Source organism: Megascapheus bottae, chromosome 18 (genome assembly GCF_031878675.1).
Source record: "Megascapheus bottae isolate mThoBot1 chromosome 18, mThoBot2.hap1, whole genome shotgun sequence".
In the NCBI taxonomy this organism is placed as follows: domain Eukaryota; kingdom Metazoa; phylum Chordata; class Mammalia; order Rodentia; family Geomyidae; genus Megascapheus; species Megascapheus bottae.
Window position 1 is genome coordinate 41,707,517 of NC_143526.1, and position 9,610 is coordinate 41,717,126.

Here is a 9,610-nt window from a genome sequence, read left to right on the forward strand (position 1 = left end):
TCACCTCATCCCCGTGACCGACATGCAGTTCAGAGATGAAAGTAAGGCACACCTCCCAAGTTCCACTCTCAAGCTCCTACTAGGTGCTGCCAGCTCTGAAGAATTTTGCTTTCTTAGCATGCTTCTCCTATCAAGCCCCGGTATGGATGGTGGGGACTTCTCTCCTGGAGACTAGTGGTGGGTAAGGCTGGCTTTTGGCAGCACCTCCATGGTTTGGTGGCCACCACACATGGCTTCTCCATTCCCGTGCTTGGGCTTCCTGTCTGCATAATAGCCTTCATAGGTAAGGACTCCTGTGAAAGCCTCACATGCCAAGGCAAATGCTCTTGCAGCTTCGTGTCCTCCATCCAAAGGACAGAGTCATTACCCCCCAGACCCATGATATGAGAGTCACAGGAGAAGGAAAAGCTCTGCCCCCTCCTGGATGGATACCATGTTCTAGAAGCACATGGATCACTGCCCTTGGAAGGCTGACGGGTCTCACCTTCCCAGCCAGCCTGTGGTTAGATGAGGGCAATCCATGGCAGAGATGAGGCAGAAGGTACACAGACTACCCATCTAAGTCGGCCAACACCAAAGGGCTAGATCGCCAGTGGCTGAACAAGTGTCAATCTTAGATTTGCTCGTCCTCACACTTCCTCTCCCGTATTGACTCCTTCACACCAGATGGAGATTGGATTTATGTATTTCATCCTCCCTTCATTGTTTATTGGGGAGACATACACAGATCCCAAACGCTGCCTAATGAGGGGATTGTGTGTTCTTGCAATATACAGACTGCATTACCAGTGCAATAACCTAGCTCTCTGTAGTTAATCGGCAGCCATTGAAATGAGTCTCTTCTGGAGGGCCAGCAAGATTGCTATTCAGAGACCAGAATTAAGGCAGAGTGTGCAACTGCAGAATGACAGCAGATACGCAGCAAGCTTTGATTCTGGTGAGAAATGAACCTCCATTGATGTGACAAAATTATTTGGGTATTTACCACAAAAAGCCCTTAAAGAGTTGCTTTTCCATTTGAAAATAAGATGCCGAGGAGGGGGGGAAAAAGTTGCTAAATTTAAATGTAACTGTTCACATTGTCCTGTCCTTCGATGGATGCTGAGTCTTTCTCATTATTCACTGAGCACAGACACACTACCGGGAGTGATCCGGCAACTTGTGATGATAAATCACAACCAGGATGGTTCTGTGTCACAGTCACGCTGACATCCTGGCTCTGGGGGCTGACAGGGCACGGGGCAAGCACATGCCTAGGTCTGCTGGTGCTCACTTAGACAGCATGAGGAGAATGCAGAGAAAGCAAAACAGAAAGAAAGCAATAAAAGCCCCATGACCCCCTCTCAACATTGTCCCCAAGTGCTGTGCATCAGAGAGAACAAATGTTTTTTTGAGTCCCCAGCAGGTCGGAAGGAAGACAGATGGCAGGATGGAAGGGAGGCTATGAATTTAACCATCAATGAGAAGGAAGCACAGACTCCCATGTGTAGCTCAGGAGAAGACAGAAGAAAGCATTCAGACACCTAAGCATCTGAAGAGGGTCACGCTTTGCAGATGATTTTAGACGAAGCTAGGGTTGTCTGAAATTAACTCAGTTCTAGCCTACAACCATAATCCCTTGTGCTGATAAAAACAGTATACTATAATATATCATGGACTTCTTTCTATGACAAATGTAAACCTTTATATAGTCATTTTTCCCAGGTATGTAGTTTTCCATTGCAATATGATTTCAGTTTACCAGCACTGGGTTCTGGCATTATAAACAAGCATGGTCCCTTTCTATATTTTCTGCTGAAATTCTCAAAGCATTTATTTTTTGCAAAGCCAGGCCTGTTGCTGACAAGGTTTAGGCATCTTGGTAAAGCATGACCTTGAGTTTGCCCAAGGATCAAAGTTGAAGCTCAAAGTAAATGCATGTCACATGCTGCTTTCTTTCATCTTGCCTTCTTCCAGACTCCTTGCCTTTCTCTTTTCTTTTCTCAGTAGTTTATTAGTAACTGCTACTGTAGAAGCTGTTTATTTCACTCCAGGAACCTACAGGCTACTGGTAGGGGTTATAAAAACATGGCCTCTGGGCCAATCCAGCCTATCATCTGTTTTTGCTTGATCCTTCCGTTAAGAATAGTGTTTATATTTTGAAATGATTTAAAAAAATTATGGGTTGAGAACTGAGAATACAATTCAAATTCTAAAGTTCATAAATAAATTTTATTTAAACACAGGCACCGGCCCTTGTACGTAAATACAAGATACATAAATACCTGTGATGCTTTGCAGCTACAAAGGTGAAAGTTCAGAAGTTGGGACAAAGACCAGATCTCCTCAGGAAATGTCTCTAGGCCTCTGGACTTGATGGAATAGAGATTCTAATTCTCAGGGGAAACGAGGGGCTACGCTAGGAGGGGTTGTGAGGATGGGGTCCAACAGTGGCCTGGAATAAATTCCAGCTCAGTGACTCACCGATATGAGGCCTTAGCCTGGTGTTTTAGAAGTCTCGTTTGTGAAATATTCTCATCCGAAGAATAGAAAGAGAAGTACACACACTTCACAAGCAGTGTTGTCTTTAGAATCAAATACAATATGATGTCGATGGGTTTACCAGAAATGCCATGTGCAGAGCAGAAGGTTGTTGTTTTGCTGTTTATTTTTGTTGCCATTGGCTCTTTGTTTCTGCAGTTATATCTGTAATTAGCTTCCATGTTTTAATTTCATCTGTTATTCACTCTTACCTTTTGGTAATTTTTAGTGACAAATGGTGCCAATATCACCAGAATGAGTCTTGTCCTTTGAGATGACTGTCTCACGGTATTCCCTGGTGGTCTCTCTGGTGTGACAGAAACACTTGTTTATCCACTGACTCAAGAGAATGAGGAAACATGGACAGGCTTGGGGCAAGGAGACAACTGGCCTTAATAGAGCCATCAGCCCTTCTTGAGACTCAGAGCTGAAAGAGTCCCAAGCCTGAAAAGCTCAAGGTATGTCTCCCGTGCCATAGGGAAGTCAGCCTGCAGTGCTTCACTGAGCCTTAAGAGTTTTCATGTAAGCGCCTCTTCTTCTCCCATTGTTCCCCTGGCCCCAGCGCAGGGAGTTTGTGTATGCAGAGAAAGTAAAAGATGTAGTCTAATTTGGCACGTACTCAGGGTCAACATGAAATTCTTAATAATTAATCCTGACCATGAAATGCCCATTTCTGCATTCTGTCTCAGCTTTACTTCTTGGTCCAGTATTCTGGATTTTTTCCCCTCACTTCCTTGATATACAGACAAGTGTTTCTTCCCTCCTAAACTGAGCTAGAACCAAGCTACAAGCAAAGCCATTTCATGTCTTCACCCTTTCCTATTTTCACTCCTCCTTCCTCCCCCCAGGTATGCTTGACTTTCCTAACCCCCACCTACCCATCCTTCAGGGTATGGCTTGCAAACCTCACCATCTAGGAAGTTCTAGCATGTGCCCCTCCAACGGCAGGTAGCTCTCTCTCCTAAAAGACCTCTCAGCATTTTCCCAGCACTCCATTCACTCCCAAAATGGTTGTTCTTGCTTGGCCAATTTGTGCCCACTACTATTGGTTAACCAGTCCTGGAGTGGCTACCCAGAGTCAGAGCTCTGCTGATGTGCTCAACAAACGAACAAATAGTTGAAACATTTAATATTTGTGATTCACTATTAACCGTACTCCATTAAATACAATCCACATCTTTCCACATTCACAGCGAAGTATGGGTCACTCATTACACAAACTGAAAACCAGTTTTCCCCGTAGATAATGCTTTCAGTTGAATAGCCAAGTAGAATAGGTGCCTACCTAATGCCTAGACAATTGGAAAAAGAAAAATAAATATTTTCTGTAAATGGGTATTTTATAAGAAACGTAGTACCCAATCCAAGAGAAAAGAAAACTAAAATTCTCCTGGAAGACAATTAATTACCCTTCTCCAATTTACCAAAATCAAAAGGGTTGGTAATTAATACTTCCTAGACTTGGGGGCAGGTCAGAGGTATTGTGACTGGAGGCTACAAAGATCCTCTTACGTAAGGAGGTTGGTCAGTATGTATCACAGTTGTCAGGCCCTCATTGATGGCCCTGGCCCTGTCCTGGCTTGTGCACAGCTAGGTGTTTGTTCGAGGGAGACTTCTCATGTGTGGAGTGAGATATTCTTCCCAGGTAATTGGCTACAGGGTTTTTTTTTGTAAGAGCAAAAGGCTAGAAACAACTTATATGCCTCTGGATCCAAAACACTTGATGAATAATTTATGTTGTCACTATTTACTGAAATGTATTGCTTGTGTGGTGTGGTGTGGTGTGTGTGCGTGCGTGCGTGCGTGTGTGTGTGTGTGTGTGTGTGTGTGTGTGTTGGCCCTGGAGCTTGAACTCAGGGCCTAGGTGCTATCCTTGAGCTTTCATATTTAAGGCTAGTGCTCTACTACCACTTGAGCCACAGCTCTACTTCTGGCTTTTATTTTTTAACAGTTAATTGGAGATAAGAGTCATATGGACTTCCTTGCCTGAACTGGTTTCGAGCTTCAACCATCAGATCTTAGCCTCCTGAGTAGCTAGGACTACAGGCATGAACCACCTGAAATTGCTTTCACCAAAGGAGAGATAAGACTCTATTCATATTAGGAAAGACTTTGCATATAAAAAATAAGGAAAATAATAAATCAACTTTGTAAGGTGTTACCATATTACATAAGAGAAAAAAATAAGAGTATGTATATGTGTCTGTGCACATGCTTAAATGTGGGATCTCTGTTGGTATATGCATAAAACCATGGATAAACAGAATTTGAAGGGTGAGCTGGGGTGCAAGACAGCATAGGAAAGGCCTCCCATCAGAATAGCTCCTGTGTTTGCTAGGCAAGCAGTCTACCACTCTAGCTACTTTTCTATTCTTTTTGGCCAAGGTTATTTGTCAGACAGGGCCTTGCATCACCTTCCTCCAGCCTCCCCTGCTCCCCTCCCTGCCCTCCCCCCAAGGCTGGCCTACATCACTTACCTACCTACTTGCCTAAGGCCACTCCCATAACTGTGAGCAAGAGCATGCTCCACTACTCCCTCTCTGATTTGCTGAGATAGGGGTCTTGCTTGCTAACATTCTTCCCAGCGTGCTCATGGACCATGAGCTTCCAGATGTCTGCCTCTGGAATAACTAGGGCTGCAGGCATGAGCCACCACACCTGACCCCTACTCTGAATAACTTCTAATGGTTTCGAATTTAGAAAGGTCTGAGGAGATTGTCAGTTGAGGCACTGAGTGGGATGGAAGGACATTGAGGAGAGGCAAAAGAAGGAAAAGTAAGGAGGGAAGACAGACAGAGAGACAGAGACAGAAACAGCGACAGAGAATCCAAGTCTGTAAGGAGGATAAACTACACTGCTCCTGGGACGAGCTTAAATATTTTCTGCTTCATGTACTCTCCCTTCCCCAGGGCTTACAAGAGTGTAGGAAAAGGAGAGAAGCAAGCTCCAGGCCCCGCTCTCTCTTCTTATCTCATGGCTTCTCTGCTGGCTCTGTAATCATTACCAAGAGCTGTGTTGCAGCCTGCAAGTCTTTTCTTCTTGAACCCAAGAGTCAGATCCTGCCCCTGCTCTCTTCATGCAAAACATGGCCCACTGGGCCTTCCTTCCCAGCCTGTCTGCAGACACAGCCCCTGCTCCTGGGGCGGGCGGAGGCACGCTGATGGCTGAAGCAGTAACTGCCATGGCTCACTTCAGCAGAAAGGATTAGGCTGTCCTGAATATGTCAATCAGATATCAAAGATAAATGAAGTTTGAAAAAATAAAAATGTACCATTTATTTTTAAAAAATAGTCACTGGGAGACACCCAGAATGCACTTTGAAAAATCTAAGGGAATATGTCAGGAAAACAAATCCTTACGCGCTGTCCAACTTTAATTTTTCACTGATAACAACCCCCCCCCCCGCCTCAGTCATGTACAACCCAGCCAATAAATAAATAGTCTCCATCCTTAATGGTCTTGGATTTCCATTTGCTGTGATGGAGGGCCTGGGGAAGATACACTCCCCCACCCATCACCCCCACCCCACCTGCCATGCCCACCCCCCTCCATAGCTCCCCTGGGTGCTAATGAGCTGGCCTGGTTCTCAGGACTCTTCCCCAAGGACATCCTCTCCCTGCCTGGCTTCTGGAGCAGCGTTAGCCAAAGAGACCCACAAAGCTGCCTTGGCATTACTCGCCCGCCGGTTAGGCTTGGTGATGTTTGGGGTTTTAATTCACTTTACTAAAATTGCCTTTCATTCACTTGGTGACAGGTAGTTATTTGTTTTCAGGGTTCCATTTGACATTTATTGTTAGCGCAAAACACTAATAATAATAATTAGTGCCTTTTTAGAGTTGTCTGGGGTTTTCCTGCGGCTGCATTGTTACTATAAAACATCCCGATGCTTTACTGTATATAAGATAGTATGATGGTATTTAGATATAACAAAGGGGTTTATTATACTCAGGCCAGATTGCAGTATCTCTGAGCCCCTCCCTGTGAGCAAGCCAAGACTTAATATCCTCGAAACTCGTCTGCAATGCTAATACCTATCTATTTAAAAAGAAAAAATAAATAAAACTGAGCGACCAACCTCAGGCAGCCAGCCATGCTTTAGCTCCTTCTTAGAAACAAAAAAGCCCATGTAGGCCTCGAGCTCAGTAAGCCTACTGTCCCATACTGTGGCCATTAGCGGCACGTGATGGTGCCCATTTTAAATAGCTCCAGAGGCACAGGAAGCTCAGGCAGCCATGGGCACAGGGCACCCATCTATCAACAGTAGTGGGAAGTTCAGCTGAACAGCGCTGTTCAAGATCCTTCCTCTGGTTCTAGAGCCTTCCTGTGGCTCTAGAACCTCAACGCTATGTGAAAACCTCAGTCCTCTTCGGGAATCCTGACACTCAAAATGTGACCCAAAGCATTTGTTGTGATTTGTTATGATTGTTTAGAAACAAAATCGCCTGTTTCGGAACACAGACCTCCTAACACTATCCTTTATTTCCCACTGCTAACTCTCACAGACACAGCATCTCTGCGGAACACTTCCATCTGTGATTCCTGGAAACAGACCACCTTGCTCTCACCTTGCATTTGATGCTCCTATTTCTAAAATCAATGGTGATGACTGGTACCGGCCACGGTGGCTCACGCCCGTAATCCTACTTACTCCGGAGGCTGAGATCTGAGGATCAAGTTTCAAAGCCAGACTGGGCACAAAAGGACCTGAGACTCTTATCTCCAAATGATCTCTAGAAAACAAGAAGTGGGGCTTGGCTGGAGGGTAGGGCCTAGGTAGCCTTGAGCTGAAGAGCTCAGGGACAGCACCCAGGCCGAGTTCGAGCCCCATGATCCACATAAATAAATAAGTAAGTAAGTAAGTAAGTGGGAACAGTGGCGTCTGCTTCCCCCAAGTGACCCGATCAATCATGAAAGGAGGTGGAGTTCAGGCCACCTTCTCTCCTCATGAGATCAACCCCAGGTCCCAGTATGTAGAGAGAGGGCTAAGTTTGGTCAAAAGACTGCCAGGGTTAATTCCAAGTTCTAACAGCACTCTACTCATCTCAGCAAAAGACCAATAGCTCCTGGAAAAGGTGAACAGGTCTAAGATCTGGCCCAGACTCCGGTCAGGTCCACCCTTCACTTGGAAGAGCATCCACCTAAGAGAGACCACATTTGCGTAAGGTCAAGATGGCCAGACCAGTGGGCATGGTGTGGTCCATGTGGGCTGGCGGGCACTGCATTCCCTGATTACCTGAGTCAGGAGCCCAGCTCCTCTTTGTGTGGGGATGGAGAAAGGGGCAAACATTCTCTTCTCTATTTTCTTTTTCTGTTCCCTCACTCTCTCTCATACCTCCCTCCTGTCTCCACCCACAAGTTATATAATTCCCTTCTCTACTTTTCTGAAAAGCCTAATGTTCCCTTTCCCATGAGTGAAGGTAGAGAGGCTGGAGAAGAGGACAATTCCTTGATTTGATGATTGATGGCTCATCTCTGAGCCCTCACTAGATTCAGAATTATTCCTAGAGGTGTGTGATTTTAAACTAACAACAATAGCAGCAGCAGAAACAACACCAACAATAAGGACAATAAAATAAGGGGCCAAAATACAATATAATCCTTCAGAGAAGTAGGAAGAAAGCATCACAGTGAAACTTTCTGGTAGAATCTCAATTGATAACTGGTCTTCTTTTCCTTTTAAGTCAATTCTGAACTTCATTTCCTGTAGCTATTATTAGTCAAAGTCTAGAAAAAGACAATAAAGTTAAGCTCACAAATGTCACCTGCATAATTTCTCATGCTGAAGTTCACCAGGGGGCTTCGAAGGTGAATTCACTCCCCTTGCCTACCAGTGCTGTTGTGTATTTATTTTATTTTAGATAAAAATCTCAACCTTAAAGAAAGATCTTCTAATGTAGACTTGTTCTTTCCTTGGGCTGTGATTTTTTTTAAGTCCACTGTTGAGATGAAAATGAATCCCTGTTTACCTCTAAATCAAAATTGACTATAAGACCATGAATGAGTTCTCCAAGAGTTATCTAGCAGCGATCCATTCTTCAGCTAGACCTGAAGGAGATTCTCAGAAATCCAAAGCACAAGATGGGAACATGACAGTGACTTTGTTCTGACAGCAGCCGTGTATCTGAGAACTCTGACCAAAGGTAAGAGGAGAGAGATTCCATGTGAGCCTAGAGCAAATCTCAACTGAACCCAAAAAGCAAAGCCAATAACTATGGGAGCAGAGGGATAGTTCTAGATTTCCCCCTGCCTGACTATATCAGATACTATTTTTCTCTCCCAAGGATTCAAACTTGTAAACATTAGCAGCAAACATTGCATCTGCTTCTTTTCAGGGCAAGATGGGGATTGAAAGACATGTTTTCGAGTGGATCTGGAGCAAGCATCACGCTCAGGAGGCACTATAAGTCCATGGAACCATTTCATGTGTGGGAAAGAAAGCAGTTTCATGTAAGATCCTGGTGACCACCTTCTTCATTCTTCCAGGAAAAAGTATGCATGTTGTTTTTCTTTTAATTTACACGATAGCATTGTAGACTTTGCAACTTGAAAAATACATTTTTGAATATACTCTCTGAAACCTTTGCGGCACCAAGTGAATTCGGACACTCCCACGTTACTCATTTGTTTGCTTCCCCAGTTTCTTGAAGCAAGAGGACTTGGATGAAATATTTGACTATATAAAACCATTTATTTTGATAGCATTTCCACCATTAACCTTAGATCATCTCCCAAAGACAGCCAAGGAAGAAACAAATAAACACAGCTCATTTATCATCAAGTGTGATAATAGGACATTTTATAAACAGAACGTTTTCCATCCTAAAAGAAGCCATGTCATTTTAACAAGAATGAGAGTTGGTATTATCTAGCCACATCCCAAGCATTCACTTAAAAATATTTTCTGATATTATTGATACTGTAATTATATTGTGAACAAAAAGGAGGCAGATAATTTTGTGATTAAGAGAACAGAGAAATGTATGTCTGACCTTTATGCTGATTCTGTAGTTCTGAAATTTATTGATGATGTATAACTACTGGAACAATCCATTAAGACTTTATTGAAAGTCCTTACCATGTCCTCCAATTC